This window comes from Notolepis coatsorum (genome assembly GCF_963971535.1).
Source record: "Notolepis coatsorum genome assembly, chromosome: 7".
In the NCBI taxonomy this organism is placed as follows: Eukaryota; Metazoa; Chordata; class Actinopteri; order Aulopiformes; family Paralepididae; genus Notolepis; species Notolepis coatsorum.
The window spans coordinates 65106804-65120579 of NC_140171.1; the positions used below are offsets into that span (position 1 = coordinate 65106804).

At 48.3% G+C, this 13776-nt stretch overlaps 1 protein-coding gene across 1 annotated transcript in view; it reads right to left on the reverse strand.

The window, feature by feature from the left end:
- The window catches only part of vwa11 (von Willebrand factor A domain containing 11), a gene marked incomplete at both ends in the record, with an annotated part of 85010 nt that overhangs the window by 49166 nt on the left and 22068 nt on the right, over positions 1–13776 (reverse strand). The window lies entirely within an intron of this gene.

Genomic DNA, 13776 nt, shown 5'->3' on the forward strand with positions numbered 1-13776 from the left:
CAGGAGACAAGGTTTGATATCAGCCAATTAAGCAGAGGGATGATTAGGTGGCCTTGATGACCTGATTGGGAATTTGGCCTGGGGAACCCCCTACTCTTTGCGATAGACACCCTTGATTGTTTTTTCTTTTGCCTTTCTACCTTTTTCTCCCATCCCCCAATTTACTCGTTATGTCAATTCCCCCCTGATCGTTGCACCGTCCTACTGTTACTGTTACTGTTACTGTTACTACCACATGCCTCCTCTGATACATGTGGAGTCGCCAGCCGCTTATTTCCACCTGACAACTAGAAGTTTCATTGGGAGAGTATAACGTGTTTGCGCTATCTCCTCCAGATCCCCTCCTGAACAGGTGGCCTGACCAACCGGTAGGAATTACCCCACCGACTTCCCACCCATGAAAACGTAAGGTTATCCTATAACCCTAGTTATATGATACTGGCTGAGTGTCCCGCTCTGCATAACTCATCATCTCTAGCACCTAGTGTGCTCTAGGAAACACCAACAAATGCACCCACTTGCACGTGACCATGCCACTCCCAAGTGCCCTATATTACACCGGAAGTGGTCCCGCCTCACCCTTCCTAGTTCGATTTCCATAAGCGGAAACCCCAAGGGACCTCAGGGCGCTAAGAGCGGGACGCTCAGCCAGTCAGTGTTCATTTTGGCAGCTATTTTCATTTTAGTTTTAGTCTTAGTCATGTGTCAAGTGCTCCTTTTTCGTTTTCATCATATTTAGTCATCTTCATCTATTTTTCGTTTAGTCAGTTTTAGTCAACTAAATGTCTGAGCATTTTAGTCTTAGTCAGTTTTTGTCTCAATTTTGTCTTTTTTGTTTTAGTCTAGATTTAGTCGACAAAAACGGATGACATTTTTGTCTATTTTTAGTTAATGGAAAAAAACTTGTCAGAAGTCAGAAATAGTCAACATGGAACATTTTCTGATTTAAATTGCATATTTATTTTTTAACCTAGGGGAATCTGAGTCGGTGGCACAAGTGATACACAGGAAGTATATGTTGGTGTAGACATGGTCCAATGTATTGTTGCTCCTACAGTATATGTTGGTGTAGACATGGTCCAATGTATTGTTGCTCCTACATTATATGTTGGTGTAGACATGGTCCAATGTATGCATCAAAGAGAGCATTACGGATGTGGTGACGTTGTTTCTGACCAGAGAGACGACGCTGAACTCTGTCTGTCTTCTGTTTGCTGTGTCTTTCCTTTCTCTCTGCCATGTCTGTCCTCTCTCTGCTGTGTCTGTCCTCTCTGTCATGTCTGTCCTCTCTCTCTCTGCTGTGTCTGGCAGTGGTTTATTCTATAACAGGATACTGTAAACTAAGTAAACAGAAGACACAGTAGTACTGATTGCAATCTGCTTAGATAAAAACATTATATAAAATCACATTCTGAGGTCAGTGTTAAAGTGCCACATGGAAGAGGTCTGGTTAGTGGTTAGAGTTAGAGGTGGTCTAGGTCTGGTTAGGGTAACTTAGGGGTAGTTAAGCATTCATTATAATTTATTATTATTATTTAGATAGATGGATGTAAAGGGCTAGACCAACTCTTAACCCCTACCCGGACCTAGACCACCTCTAAGTCACAACCCTAACTTAGGGGTTAACGTTAGAGGTGGTCTAGGTCTGGTTAGGGGTTAGAGTTAGAGGTGGTCTAGGTCTGGTTATACATACATAACAAAAAAAAGTTATATTATATAAATTATAAAAAATAAATATTTTCTTTTTTACAGCTACTGTTTTATATATACTGTTTTAGTAATAACTAGAAAGTAATGGTATTTATTCAACAACAGATGATTGTATAGATTAGTATTAGTATCATTAATTGACAACTAAACTCAATGAGTTCACCCACAGAATGGTTGTTGGTACATTGGTTCCGCACGGACGTTACACGTTGTTGCGCACTTCCTATCCAGAAGGCTCCGCTTAGGTTAGCTACTGTAGCATTGAAAGAGGCTCTGTTGTGATTTTTAATGCAAAATAAATATTCAACTTTCTCTTTTGAGACTCAGACTCTTATCATTTGGCACTAAAAGCTAAACATTGTCACCGGTATGGCATGTCATTAATTGTGTGCGAGAGATCGATCAGTTAGCCTAGCAGGTCTGCAGCTGGATTATGAATAGTCCCAACTTTAGCCAAGGTAACGTTAAAGCTAAAACTAGCTTTTCAAATAGGTCTTTAGCTAATGCTAATAACGGAGCTCCCCGTCACACTGCTCTACTCGGGACGATGACATTAAGAAAAGTTATAATTATTTTGTCTCGTCTTGTTTTAGTCAACAATATCAACATACATGAAGAGAAATTTCGTCCTGGTTTTTGTAAATTACATTGTTGTGTCCTCAGTTGTGGTCAACGATATTTAATAAACTATTTAGTCTCGTTAGCGTGACATGGTCTTCAATAACGTGACGTCACGTCTCGTTGTCGTCATGAAAAAAACCTTTGTTGACGAACATCTTTCGTCATCAATTTAGTCAACAAAATTAACACTGCAGACAGTATCATATAACTAGGGTTATAGGATAACCTTACGTTATATATCAACTGGCTATCGCGTCCCGCTCTGCCTACTGAGATAAGGGCAGAGCAGACGCGTGGCCCGTACAAATGCACCCCCTGAAGGCCCGTAAGCCCCAGACAGGGAGGAGGGGAGTCCCGTCCACCCGCCCATCCTAACAAAGGGGGGGAGGAAGTCAACTCCACCAAAGTGCGAAAAAGGCGGGGAACCAAGGACCCTGAATGCACAGCGCAAGTGGGTCCTGTTACGACCCTGGCTCAAGGGACGCAACCTATGTGCAAACCGACAGCAAAACCCGTGTTTAACCCAAAAGACTATTCTAACAATGAATTACTGGTACAAACTAAAGAACAAAGAATGGGAGAACGTGACAAGTCTCGGTTTTCACACACTCCTCTAGCCACAGTCAGAGTGCATGTGTGTCTCAGGGACTGGTTTTAACCTGCCAGCAGGTAACCAATCAGCAGCAATTAGCTAATTAGCAGCCCTCACCTGCATGCCCAGTGACACAGGAGTGATCAAGCTCATGGTACATAACAGGTCCCAACTCGGAGACAAAGAACGCTCCACAGGCTTAAGACGCCGAGCGCCAAGCAGGAAACGTTTTACTAGAGGGTGGCTAAACAGGGTACCGCCCTCAAAGCCCACGTGACAGGAGGATATAGCCGCAGTGTATACCCTCACCGTCGAGGCCAACAGCCTATCCAGGATAGTCTGGAGGAAGGCAAGAACCGAGTCCAGGGGTCAAGACACTGGGTCCAGGCCCCCAACCTCACACCACTCTTGAAATATACGCCACTTCCCAGCGTAAACTGCGGTAATGGACGGAGCGCGCGCGTTCCAGCAGCCAAACCATCAACGGCTGTCCCAGAACAGGACGCAGAAATAGCGTCCTGTGAGCCTGGGAGAGGGCCCGCGGCGACCTCGGAACAGGCCACGCCGGGGCCACCAAGAGCTGAATCAGGGCCGGGAACCACACAGCCGTGGACCGGTCCGGCGCGACCAGGATCAAAGTCCTGCGCTCCCGACTTACCCATTCCAACAGCTGAGCTATCAGGTGTATGGGGGGGAACGCGTACAAAATCCCGGGCGGCCACGGATACACCGAGAAGGCATCCACCCCCAGGGGGGGGGTTGTCCTTCCGACTGACCGAGAACCACAAGGGACACCGGTGGGCCTGTCTGCTCGCAAACAGGTTCACCGCGGCCTTCCCGTAGCGGTCCCAGACCTGTCTGACTATGCCTGGATGCAGTCCACTGGACCCACTCGTCGGGGTGAGGACCGACCCGCGACATCACATCTGCACCCACATTCTCCCTGCCGGGGATATGGAGAGCCCTCAGGCTGCGCAGATTGAGAGACGCCCACAGCCAGAGCTCGACCGCCGCCCGGTGCAGACGGAGGGAGCGTACTTCACCCTGTCTGTTGATATACGACGCTGCCGTCGTGTTGTCCGTCCTGACCAAAACATGCATGTCCACCACAAGGCGGCCAAGCCGCTTGAGGTCCAGAAGGACTGCCTTCAATTCCAACACATTGATATGTAGAGCAGACCGGGCAGCATGGTACTGCCATCTGCCCCCTACTATGCGGGTCCGACACGTTCCCCCCCATACTGTGAGGGAGGCGTCGGTGAAGACTGTGACGTGTGATAGCCTGCTGCCCATGGGGACCCCGCTGGTGAGGGCACCAGGTCTCCCCCAGTGGTCGAGATCCCCCAGTATTGACACGGGAACCGTCAGTCGCTTCCACTTGTCTCTCACCAGGTCTAGTTTCATTCCGGAAAACCACCTCTGTATCCTCCTCATGAAGAGGAGGCCAAGAGGGACCACAGAGTGAGCAGATGCCATCATACCGAGCAGGTGCATCACGGACAGTGCCGTAACCATCCTGCCATGACGGAACCTCCTGAGGGCGCCGAGAATATCCTAGATTTGTTTAACTGAAGCTCAACTGAAACAAGTCACCAGCGTCCCTTCTTCCTGAGGGGACTGATGAACGCCATAGAAAGCATCCTCACTAACTGCATCACAGTCTGGTATGGCAACTGATCTGCCTTGGACCAGAAAGCACCACAGAGGATGGTGAAAACTGTCCTACGCATCACTGGTACACTATTGCCTGCAATCGAAACTGTCTAGCACAAAAAGCATCACAAAGGACACCTCTCACCCTAACCACAGATTGTTTGCCCTCCTCCCCTCTGGGAGGCACTACAGACATCTCAGTTCTAGGACCAACAGGCTCGGCAACAGCTTCTTCCCCTCAACTGTCACCTTGCTGAACTCTGCACCACTGTGACAGCAGTTCCCCCACTATATCCCAGCCTACTCTCTCTCTCCCCCTCCTAAGGGGCCTTTCTCACTCACTACTCGGGGCCGAATCAGCGCTGGGTCGCGCCCAAAAGGGGTGTGTCTATCTGAGTGGGAACGCTCACCCCCGTCCCCGCCCCCGCCCCCGCTGATTCGTCCCCGGGGGTGGTGAACCTGGGACGCTTGAAATAGGTGGTTTCGAGTGTGCGCCGGTGAGAGCGGGGGGCGTGGTGTACAAGCTTGTACCAAAACACGGGAGGCTTCTGTATCAACGTGCTGACACACACAGCGTCGTTACTGTCATACTTCATGCTTGTGTCGTATATTGTACTGTAAATAACCTTAGATATTGATTAGAATATACGACACTTGCTTGAATTTTGGGCAGATAAAAACACACAGCAACAACTGGACAATGTTCAAATGCATTTATTTCTATTAGACCAGTGGTGCCCAACCAGTCGGCCAGTTGCCACGAGCGATGGGATAATGTTAGCTGCTGAACAGGCTAAGCTAACTAGCGTTAGCCGTTAGCTTAGCTTTTGCCACAATGCTATACTATTATACTGGCATATTCCATTCACGTTAGCATGTAAGCTAACAAAATCAGCGCCTATGAAACTAAACTCCGCTTTTGGTGTTCAATTGTGTTGATGTTAGTTTTGTTTCATCAACAAATGAGAGGCAGAACACACAGTGAATGTATCCGTTTTGTTTATTGCACGTTCTTTGCTGAAAAATAAGTGCTACAGTGGCTATACTAGACTAGTACTAGGCTAAGCTAACTAGCGTTAGCCGCTAGCTTAGCGTTAGCCAGTGGCGGACTGGCCATCGGGACGTTCGGGACGTGTGGGCCGGTGTGTGGGGCGTGGGCCAGTATGTGGGCCGGTGTGTGGGCCGGTGTGTGGGCCGGTGTGTGGGCCAGTATGTGGGCCAGTGTGTGGGCCAGTGTGTGGGCCAGTGTGTGGGCCAGTATGTGAGCCAGTGTGTGGGCCAGTGTGTGGGCCACTAATGTGGGCCGGTGTGTGGGCCGGTGTAGTGTAATAATATAATAATAATAATAATAATAATAATAATAATAATAATAATAATAATAATAATAATAATAATAATAATAATAATAATAATATAATATAATAATAATGCAGGACCTCTTTAGGGGGGTCTTTATTCGGCATGCAACGAACTGGACATGCAATTGGAGCGGCACACACACACCGGGATACACACACACACACATGCATTGTCTTTCCTCAGTCGCCGATGCGATTTGCGCTTGATGCGCTTGACCCATCCCGTCGTCCTTCCCCCCATGGGCAGCCGGGAGCAGATAGGGCGTCAACATGAGCCGCGCCCCGGGGACTAATCCAAGTGCTCCTGTCCGTCTTCGTCAAGGACACCACAGCGTTAGCGATCTGTTGTTGTGCATGTTTTTCCATTGGGTTTATCTTATCGGGGGGGAAACCCTTGCGTGTGGGCCGGTGTAGTGTGTGGGCCAGTGTGTGGGCCGTATGTGGGCCGGTGTGTGGGCATAAGTTGCATAAACTAAATCAGATTAAAAATTATCACAGTTCTGGTTTGCATTAAGATGCAGTTTAAGATGGGTCTTGAACATGGAGTATTTAGGGCACTCTCTAATCACAACTGGTAGGCTATTCCAGTAGTTACCACCTTTAACAGAGAACACAGTTTTTGCAAAGGTAGTATACCGAAAAGGCACCTTACAGTCCCCTCTACTGATGGCCCTGGTGGTAATGCCAGTGTCTGCTTTCTGTTGGATGAACTCATTCAATGGGGGAGGGGCAAGTCAATGCAGAACCTTGTACATGAAGCAAGTATATTTGAAAACTTGGAAATTCTCGAAACTCATGTTTTTCTAAAACATTACAGTGATGAAATGAAATTGGTTTCCTATCAAATACTTTTATGGCTTTTTGGTAGAGTAATTCTATTGGTGTAAGGTCGCTTTCACACAGGGGCTGTTTGGTCCGGACTTTCGGACCAGAATTCGATAGTCCGGTTTTTCGGGTCTGTGTGAATGCGCGTCGAACTCGGTCCGCGGACCAAGCAGGCGAACTCTAGTCCGCCTGAAAACGTAGGTCTCGGTTCGGCTTCAGCGGACCAAACGCGAACCAAATATAGGAAGTGATTATTATTACCACTGCTTGCAGCACTCACTGCAAAACAAGCACACTGCATCTATACTCTACTAATCTCTCTATCTATCTATCTATCTATCTATCTATCTATCTATCTATCTATCTATCTATCTATCTATCTATCTATCTATCTATCTATCTATCTATCTATCTATCTATCTATCTATCTATCTATCTATCTATCTATCTATCTATCTATATATCTATATATCTAACTGTGCATCTTGGGAAGAAGGAAGAAACACGCAGCTTATTATTATTACCGAGGCGCACGCCATTAATAATGGATCAATGCCACGTCAATACTATTATTATTATTATATTATTATTATTGGTCTACAAGTTGTTTAGCGAGAGGATGGTGGTAATGTGCTTCAATAGAACAATGGATCAATGCCATGTCAAAACTCGCTCCGCTGATCTGGAGGGCTCGCAGACAGCACACACAGACACACACACGCGCGCGCGCACACACGGGCTTGCAGCCACACACACATTTCCACTGTCCAATAGACAAGCGCCCTTTTCGACCGTGTGACATTGTTCAGAAGGTCTCGGTCCGCTGACAGATTTCTCTATGTGAACGCAGGCAAACCAAATGAAGAATGCAACAATGTTGCAACTTCACCCCCAGAACCGCACCGAGTCCACCAAAACTATATGTGAAAGCGACCTAAGAGTAGTGACATATGAAAGAGACCAGTTGATAAAACAATACTCAATGTGTGATAAAATCATTGAATGCAGAAACATCCTTGCAGCATTAACGATAGGTTATGTAGATAACCTAGTTATATTAGTATTGGCTGAGCGTCCCGCTCTGAGCCTTATGAGATACCCCTTATCTCCTATGATACCTATTGTATCTCCAACGAAAACAACTACATGCACCCCACCTGTATGGGGCCCCGCCCCTATGGTGGCACCGCCCATATAACCGTGACTCTGGTCACCAAAACACCCTTCCTCGCCAAATCCCGTCCCAGGAAAAGATCCCTCAAGAGGGAACTCAGGGCCGCGCAGAGCGGGACGCTCAGCCAATACTAACATAACTAGGTTATCTACATAACCTATCGTTATATATCGTATTTGCTTTCGCGTCCCGCTCTGAGCCTTATGAGATATGGGGAAGAGCGGACGCGAGACCCGACAAATGTACCCCCTGAGGACCCGTAAGCCCACATCAAGGGGTGCGGGGAGCCCTGTCACCCCATTCTTCCTAATGAAGGGGGGGCGCAGTCAACTCCACCTGAATGCGAACAAGAGGGAACTAGAACCCCTTGAACACACCATACAGGCGGAACCACGTGTGACTCAACACACTGTGGCCCATACCCATACACTCCTGCTACCCGACCAAAGGACGGGAAGCAGGAAAGGCCACATACCCCAGAACCGCCTGGGAGACAGAACCCCCGGTCATGTCCATGAGGTAAAACCTTACAAAGGGACCCGGGGAGGACCATGAAGCTGCAGCACAGATGTCCTCCACCGAGGCCCCACCCAGGAGAGCGGCAGAAGCAGCCACCCCACGAGTGGAGTGCGCCCTGACGCCCCCAGGGGGATCCTGCCCAGCCAACGTGTAGCAGAGGGTAATGCCCTCGCACAACCAATGGGACAGGCGCTGCTCCGACAGTGCCTTACCAGCACGAGCACCACCGTAACAGACAAAAAGCTGGTCGGTAACCCTGAAGTCCTGAGTACGGCTGAGGTAAATCCCCAAGCACGGACTGGACATGACAGGTGAAGGCCCGCATCTAACTCACTAGTGTGAGGAGGAGGACGAAACGCCTGAACCACAATATCCCGGGAGCGGAAGGAACTCCGGATATTCTTAGGCACGAAAGCAGGATTAGGTCGCAGAGTGGCACCGCAATCGGTCCGAAAAGACAGGCACTCTGGACGTACCGAGAGAGCACAGAGCTCACCTACGCGTTTAGCGGAAGTGACAGCCAGTAGGAACGCGGTCTTGAAGGACAGCTGTCCCAACGGCGCCTGCTCGAGCGGCTCAAACGGGGCCAAGGACAACCGACCGAGGACCAATTAAAGATCCCAAGTCGGAGCCAAGGAGCGTTGCACCGGCTTAATGCGTCGAGCGCCAAGCAGGAAACGCTTCACAAGAGGGTGGCTGAACAAGACATCCCCTCAAACCCCTCATGATAGGAGGATATAGCTGCTGCATATACCCTCACCGTAAACCGAACGGCAGCCTTTGGTACTCATACGCTAACCCTGCAAAGGAAGCGTAGGTAAGCCCTAGGATGGAAGATGGGAGATGCGCATACGCATCCTACATGTCTATGGAGGAGAACCAGACCCTCACCTGACAGTGTTCAACAGGTAGGAGATGATCCAAAAAATGCTGAACCTTCCCATGGGACAGGTCCAGCCTGGGTCTTACACCCCTCCCTCCCGACTTCTCAGGCAGAGAACACCGGGAGGAGAACGCCACGACAATGGCTTGCTTCGTCCACAGAGATTGGATCTCGTTGACCAGAGCTGTCACTGCTGGAGACCCTGACAATAGGGTCTGTACCAAACCTGAAAACGGATGGGGTTGTGTAAACACAAGTCCCCGCCTCAGCGTTCTCTCCATCCACCTCAACATATGGTACTGCCGTAGTCATATGTGACAACACTCCCAACGCACCCGCCGTTAGGTGGCGCAGGTCCGCCAGGAACTGTAGATAGTTGGCCCGGTCCCCCCGCTGTGCGTAGCCAACCCTGGAACCGTGCGAGCAGCGCGTTCCGTGTCGGAACATCTGACCCTGACACCACCCACGAGGCAATCGCACCCAAGGGGGAACCCCGACAGAAAGGGCCGGTCTGATACGGGGGGCTTCCGATGAAAAAAGCCCCCCCACTGAACACCCCTCCAGAACATGCTGAGGAGTTGTTCTGCAGCCGGACATGCAAGGTGTAAGGCCCCCATGGGTTCCTACACACCGTAGCCCTGCAGTGATATTACTACCACCCCAAATCATGTGAGCTGCGACCACTTGCCAATATTTCAGGAGTGGGAGGCACCAACATGATACCTGGCCTGGCGAAGGCGAGGCCGGGGAAGCCCGCACTGTGTGCCTCAAAAGGTTTCGAGCCCCCCTGCTGACAACACTTAAGTTGACAGACGTAACACCAGGCTCAACCAACACAGTTCAAGGTGTGGAAGCCGCTTGACAGCACAACATTCTCACGGACAGACCCAGGCTCAGCCATCAACTGGGTGTCAGCCCCTGTCCCCATGAGAAGCGAAAGGGGGGCCGCCCGCGCATCAACGAAGGCACGCGGCCCGCAGCCAAAGGAAACAATCAGAGCCGTGCTCTCTCCTCTTCTGGCTGCGCGGTGTGAGGCGGTGTAGAGCCTAGGACAATACCGCCCGCGCTCCAGCAGAAGACCAAAATCCCCTGCGGAGAGGGGAACCCTGAGCGGTTATAGCTTGCGGCTGGGTCAAAGCTAATAACGTCAACAACCTCGCGCGATGTGTCGACGTCGGCTGGCCCTCAAGGCCCCGCCACCAGACACAATTAAAAAAAAAAAAGAAAAAAAAAAAGCAATTCGAACACAGTTCTAATCGTTGCCAATTCCATACCGTGGCGGTACAAGCTTTAACAGCCCACCAGCCACTCGCCAGGCCGACCCACCCATGGCGTCGGCTGGGCGGGGCACTGTTTCAATATGTCAAAAACAAAGGACTGATGTTAACATGGAGCACCAGTGGTGGTTGCAAACAGCAACCTCCACTGTGGTGTGCACCATGAAAGGGTTAAATGAATAAAATAACTAAACCACAAAAAACTGTAGAATGAGCAAACCCATACACACAACGTTAAGGGGAGGCGGACCAGAGCGAACTAGTCCCGCCTTCATTCAAAATATTCACAACAGCACACCAGCCCTAGCTTAGCCCATTTACCAAAAAAGGTAAACAAAGCCCCCCCGCACTACTCCCCCAGTATACCGATTGACCGTCAGTATGAATGGTTGAGAGGAGAGAAAACTGTAGCAAGACAGACCTTCTCATAGCAGAGTGACAGAACGAAACAATAGCCCACTACACAGGGCCGCCTCAGGGGGTGGGGGGCCTCGCGTTTAAATTCGCCCAGGGCCTCACATTTCTCCCAGGCGGCCCTGCCCCTATACTACTACAGCCTAGCGTGAGGCGATGTGGGACCCAGATCAACAACGCCTGCGCACAGACACGCAACATGTTTACCATGTCGGCTTGACCCATAGCCCCACTACCCGACGCCAATGTGGATAGGAACTAGCCAGCTGAGCCATAACCCGCCGTTAAGTCCCATCCTGCAGTAATATAGCTCTACTGCTACACCGCCGAGCTCACGCATCGCCCCAGATGGGGACACCGTTCCATAGACCCCGCCGGAACACAAGGTAACATACCTGGCTAGGATACCTAGCCACGGCCTACCCTGTTGTCAACCCATTTACCCGAAAAAAGGAAAATAGGACTCAGCAAAAAAAACCACAACAGCTACCGACTGACCTTCATTGATGAACCGGGCAAGAGGAGGGAGAAGTGACAACATCTCACGGCGGAGACATTAGAACAGCGTAGCAGTTAGCAGTAGCAATAGCATGTGGCATTAGCGATAGCATGTAGCATAGCATTAGATGTTTAGTAGCACGCCCAAGACAGCTTGGAAACCGTTCCCTGCAGTGAACGTTCACCAAACCATCCTGCCCCCGGCGCCAACACACAACATGGTTGTGTAACAAAACAAACCAGCATTACTAACACTAATACCCATGCCTGAAGACACAGGGCCTACCTGAGTACAAGCTGGCCCGACAGCCAATCTTGTACAGCTGAACCTCGATCTGCTGTCATTAGACGAGGAACATCAACATAGGCCCGCCGTGTCGCCGAAAACATGCGTCGAAGATGCCAGGGGCCAGCAACCTCCGGTAAGCTTTCAACATTATGACTCTGATCTTTTTCATCCTGCTAGTTAACGTATGGTGCACGCAGCCAGTACGCTGGGACGAAAATAGAGGAAGGGTGTTTTGGTGACCAGAGTCACGGTTATATGGGCGGTGCCACCATAGGGGCGGGGCCCCATACAGGTGGGGTGCATGTAGTTGTTTTCGTTGGAGATACAATAGGTATCATAGGAGATAAGGGGTATCTCATAAGGCTCAGAGCGGGACACGAAAGCAAATACGATATATAACTGGCAGGCAGGGCCTGATCTGCCTGAAGTTTTCGATGTTAAACTTGACTGTGTTTGTCACTTTCTTCACATGACTTTTTGAAGGTCAATGTAGAGTCCAATGTGACCCCAAGATACTTGAATTAATGTACAATTTGTGAACATCATACACACTGTTTTCTTGGTGTTAAGTGAAAGACATGCTTTTGTTAGCCAGTCTTGAATGAGACATGAGACATCAGTGAATGAGATTCACGTTTCCTCCCAACCGCGAGTAGGCATAGAAGCGCAGAAATGGAGAACGCAAAAAAAAGGGTGGAGCTGAAAAAGCTAGAATAAAAAAACTTAAATTGCTAGTAAAAGACGCATAACAATGTTCTAAAATTACAGACATGTTTACTAGAGGAAGGGCTGGCGTTAGAGTAGCTGCTGCTGCTAATGATGATGAAGTTCAAGTGGAAGGAACCAACAGTAACATGACAGGTGCGTGCAGTAGCCTAGTGCATACCGGCAGACTGTTGGTGTCTGCCGGTTCATGAGGGCTAGCTATCCTATACTAGCTCTTGCAGTGATTTCAGTCATTCTATTACAAGACAATGTGCTTTCCGTATTCCTGATTCCTTACAGCACGTGGACGTAAATAGTCGTGACTCGTGAAGTTTTTTCTCTGACTAAAAGTTTAGTTAGCAATGTTAGGACTAGTGCCCACCACAGCATCAGAAGCTAAAGTGCTAACCTAGAGAGCCAATCAGAACCTAGGACGGGCTGCAAATTAATCGGCTACTAATATTATAATAGTAAATACTCAAATTAAATACTATTATGTTCCCTTCCAAATTTTCATGTTGATATAATATTGGTAATCTAATTGATTGTATTGATTAGTTGCCATTTTACATACTTAAATAAGATGTACCTTAGAATTCCCAACTGTTAGCCATGTTCTCGATCTGTATATGATTAGTCTCATCTACATGTTTGTAAATAACCACAGCTAACTAGCTTAAGCTAACAACTAGGCCACAGGGCAGCTGTGTTTGCTGATGCTGCTCACGACCACCAGTAGCGTATGACTGTGTGAGTGTGAATGCTTGATGGTTTCTGTGAAGCGCTTTGTGGAACAATGCTGATATACAGTTAAGAATCAGTAATTCGCTTTTGGTTTTTAAGAAAATGGTTTGTAAAGCTATTTTTGAAAACTACAAGGGTGAATAATACTGTTTCTTTTTGCTATTTTCTTTTAGAATACTGTTTTGGAGTCTTAATTTTTGTAATTTATGTAAAAAATATAGGACAGGCATATATATATAAGCATTATGATTCAGTCTGTACCTCTTCAGTCACTGTCAAATCAAATATTGTTAAATGATGGTGTATATTGTATTGTGTGAGATGATGACTGAATAAACTACTACTACTACTACTACTACTACTACTACTACTACTACTACTACTACTACTACTACTACTACTACTACTACTACTACTACTACTACTACTACTACTACTACTACTACTTTGGGTGTTTTCAAAAGGCTGAAAAACGCTGTATGAATTCAAGCCATTATTATTGATTGCTGATGTT